Consider the following 4,523-nt stretch of genomic DNA (forward strand, 5'->3'; position numbering starts at 1 on the left):
CTTCAAGCAAAGCATTAAAATTCTTTTGCGAATTCATAAACTCTTTAACACTAGTCTCAAATTCAGAGAGCATCTTATTAAAGTTTCCTTAAGAGTTGTTGTAGGAATTTCCATAATTATTAGAAGGATTACTAGGATAAGGCCTAGGATTAAAATTCTCTCTATACGCGTTGTTACCAAAATTATTCCTACCAACAAAATTCACATCCATAGATTCATTATTATTCTCAATCAAAGTAGACAAAGGCATATCATTAGGATCATAAGAAACACTCTTAGTAGCAAATAATTTCATAAGTTCATCCATCTTTCCACTCAAAACATTGATTTCTTCTATCGCATGCACTTTCTTATTAGTAGATCTTTCAGTGTGCGATTGAGAATAATTAACCATAATATTATCTAGGAGTTTAGTAGCATCTCCTAAAGTGATTTCCATAAAAGTGCCTCCCGCGGCCGATTCTAAAAGATTTCTAGAAGCAAAATTCAATACGGCATAATTTTTTTGAATAATCACGCACAAATTCAAACCATGAGTAGGACAATTACGTATCATTAATTTCATTCTCTCCCAAGGTTGTGCAACATGTTCTTGATCAAGTTGCTTAAAATTCATAATATCGTTTCTAAGAGAGATGATCTTAGCGGGAGGAAAATACTTAGAGATAAAAGCATCTTTGCACTTGTTCCAAGAATCAATACTATTTTTAGGCAAAGACGAAAACCATACTTTAGCACGATCTCTAAGCGAAAAAGGAAATAGCTTCAATTTAACAATATCATTATCAACATCTTTCTTCTTTTGCATATCACATAAATCAACGAAGCTATTTAGATGAGTAGTGGCATCTTCACTAGGAAGGCCGGCGAATTGATCTTTCATAACAAGATTCAACAAAGCAGTATTGATTTCACAAGATTCAGTATTGGCAAGAGGAGTAATTGGAGTGCTAAGGAAATCATTATTGTTGGTATTGGTATAGTCACACAATTTGGTATTATCTTGAGCCATCGCGACAAGCAAGCAATCCTACACACGAGCAAACAAAAAGCAAGCGAGAAAAAGGCAAACGGTAAAAGAGAGGGGAATAAAGCGGCAAGGGTGAAGTGGGGGAGATGCAAATGAGAGGCAAATGGCAAATAATGTAATGCGAGAGATAGGGATTGTGATGGGTACTTGGTATGTTGACTTTTGCGTAGACTCCCCGGCAACGGCGCCACAAATTCTTCTTGCTACCTCTTGAGCACTGCGTTGGATTTCCCCGAAGAGGAGAGGATGATGCAGCAAAGTAGCGTAAGTATTTCCCTCAGTTTTTGAGAACTAAGGTATCAATCCAGTAGGAGGCCACGCGCGAGTCCCTCGTACGGTCGTACCTACATAAAACAACAGCTCAACGCAACCAACGCGATTAGGGGTTGTCAATCCCTTCGCGATCACTTACGAGAGTGATATCTGATAGAGATGATAGATAATATTTTTGGTATTTTTGATGTAAAGATGCAAGGTAAAATAAAAGGCAAAGTAAAAAGACAAAGCAATAATAAAGTGATTGGAGATTGATATGATGAGAATAGACCCCGGGGCCATAGATTTCACTAGTGGCTTCTCTCAAGAGCATAAGTATTTCTACGGTGGGTGAACAAATTACTGTTGAGCAATTGACAGAATTGAGCATAGTTATGAGAATATCTTGGTATGATCATGTATATAGGCATCACGTCCGAGACAAGTAGACCGACTCCTGTCTGCATCTACTACTATTACTCCACTCATCGACCGCTATCCAGTATGCATCTAGAGTATCTATCTATTATATAATTAAGACAGAATACAAATAAGACACGACATTAATCCACATAAATTAAATTATCTTGACCGTAAAATATAGATATGAACGGTTCAGATTTAAAAGATACAGCGTTACACATAAATATTATTCCGCACAAGCAGTTGGACATGTCACGTGTCATATACTTTTTTTTTGAGGGGTGTCACGTGTCATATACTAATAGTTCAACATGTTATATGGAAAAGGACGTGTTCATAGAAAAACAAAAAAGCACTACCTTACGTTGGTGTTACAAAAAAAAGTGCACATGGGGACAGATAAAGTAAAGTTTCGGTAGCCAGCTATGGAAGAGTCCAGTTTATAAAAAAAAGGAAAGAGTCCGATTAAGAAGAAAGGAAAGAGTCCAACCATAGAAAGGAAGGGTTCTGATAGAATGCATGTGCTGATTCCTAAAATATACAGAGATGACGTCAGATATAGTTTTAGCAAAGTAATTTGGCTAGACTCTGTCTGCGTTAAATAAAATAGTCTAGCAAAATAATTAGGCTGGACTCCGTCCGTGTAAAAAGAATACGTCCTGACTCAGCTAAGTGCTCCATGTTTACCCCGCAAAAAAATAGTGCTCCATGTTTGTGTTAAAATAATAATCTTTCTCTACCCACCTTGAAAAGCCTTTTTGGCGTATATACTTATCAAAGAGAAGAGATTAGAAATATAATTTTGTCGTGTTAAAAAAGATTACTTCTATTTGATATAATGAAATAGGATATTAGTTGTATAAAATCATGGATGGAAAACCGAAACATGAAATACGTGAACATCTAATTGCCAATATTTAATATTCTATTCTCCCAAAAAATGTCGATGAATCACTGTGAGTTCCAGTTAATACAATGGTTTATAATCTAAAAAACAATGGAAAGAAACAATGCATGCCAATGCCTTCGGTTTAAGTTCCGCACAAAAAGTGCTTTAGTTAAATTAAGTGTCTATTGTATTATTAAAACGATAGAAAACGAACGGCTTAGATATAACAATAGAAAAGACCTTAAAAGAACGGTTGTGATTTGCTGGAAATAAGTATTCATCTGTCCATATCCCGTATGTTTGTGCCTGCCAATCAACGTGATGAGCTGATTTAAAAAAGAAAAACAAAGCGATGGGTGAGAGTCCAATTACCATACGGCCACGTACCTGTTCAAAAAATAAATTATGGCTATGTATCCCACGCCGGAAGTAGTAAAAAGAGAATAAAGAGTATGTAGTGTTAAAAAAAACATGTACACGATGGTCATTGACACGTCTAACATGGATAAGTACACATTAAAAAAACCTTCCCAAGCGATCACGTACATGCAGGAGCAGAATTTTCCCACTATGTTCGCATGCAAAAGGCCATACAACAAAGAAAAATAGTTCTGCAAAAAAATCCAAGCAAACAGACAAGCCACAAAATACAATTGATCATGGTTGATAATTTGAGTTTTTCACAATAAAATACTAGACATGTCTCTTCTTTCATAGACAAAGAGTACAACTTGATTTATATGTGAATTGTAAAATAATAAATAATAACTATATTATTGAATATATTTTTAATAAGTAAAAAATTCAGCTATAGGGCTTAAATATAAAATTTATCCCACAAAGTTGAACATGAATTTAAAATAAATGATAATCCGATTATTAAGTATAGTTACGTTATATAAAACTCAACTATAGGGCTTAAATTAACCCATAAAGTTGAACATGAAATTAAAACTCACATAAATTATTATCCAAATACAATATGCAAAAAATATAAGTTTGCGCAGAACAACAAGGACAAAGAAAAAGAAATCTATGACAACCTTCGACAAGACATAATTTACCATTCTAAATGAATATATACCAACAATTACTTGGACTACAACATAAATAGTTAGGGTGAGAGGACATTGTCACGAGCATCTAGAAGCATGCATGTAAGATGGACATACATGATATTGTGCTATCGAGAATCGTAGGCAAGAAAGATAATGGTGAGACAGATTGGGGGAGAGGACCTGAAATTTAGGCATTTAATTACAGAGGAAATGGTTCCATGTTGTGAGACACAAACTTTGGTGACATTAGTCATCTGCTAACATCCACCGATGATTTTAACAGCAATAAATACTGGTGGAGAAAACAATACCGAATATATCTATTACTTATTGAATCATATAGTCGTTATATAAAGAACACTTATGCGTGTCAAATATGTAATAAATTTTATTAACTTCCTTACAAGTACAATCACGTTAAAAATAAATGGGCATCATCCCAGGTGACAAGCTTAGGCGAGCCCGAGTTAGAGGATGTTTTAGTAAAATTTCCGCCATTCACTTGCTACATCCATTTAGAGTGAGAAGTGTTATAGATATTCAGGCAATGATGTGAATACATTGAAGAACATATATTGATATGTGGATGTATGACAATGTACTAACAAAACAGATAAACACTATATGGCCGGTGATGAGGCACGTGATGGAACAAATAAAAAGGTATGGGTACAAGTCATGAATGTTCATATTTTCTTGGTGAAAATTCCCAAAATATATTAGGTGAAAAGATAAATGAAAATGGATGAAAAAAGGTGGAACACTAAAAACTATAGATTACTACCAAAGCCTATCGCATGGTATTGCTGCTTAATAATGGTTTATGAAGATACATATTTTAGCTTATTCTTTTATATAAATACTCATG

This window comes from Triticum urartu, chromosome 6, assembly GCF_003073215.2.
Source record: "Triticum urartu cultivar G1812 chromosome 6, Tu2.1, whole genome shotgun sequence".
NCBI lineage: Eukaryota > Viridiplantae > Streptophyta > Magnoliopsida > Poales > Poaceae > Triticum > Triticum urartu.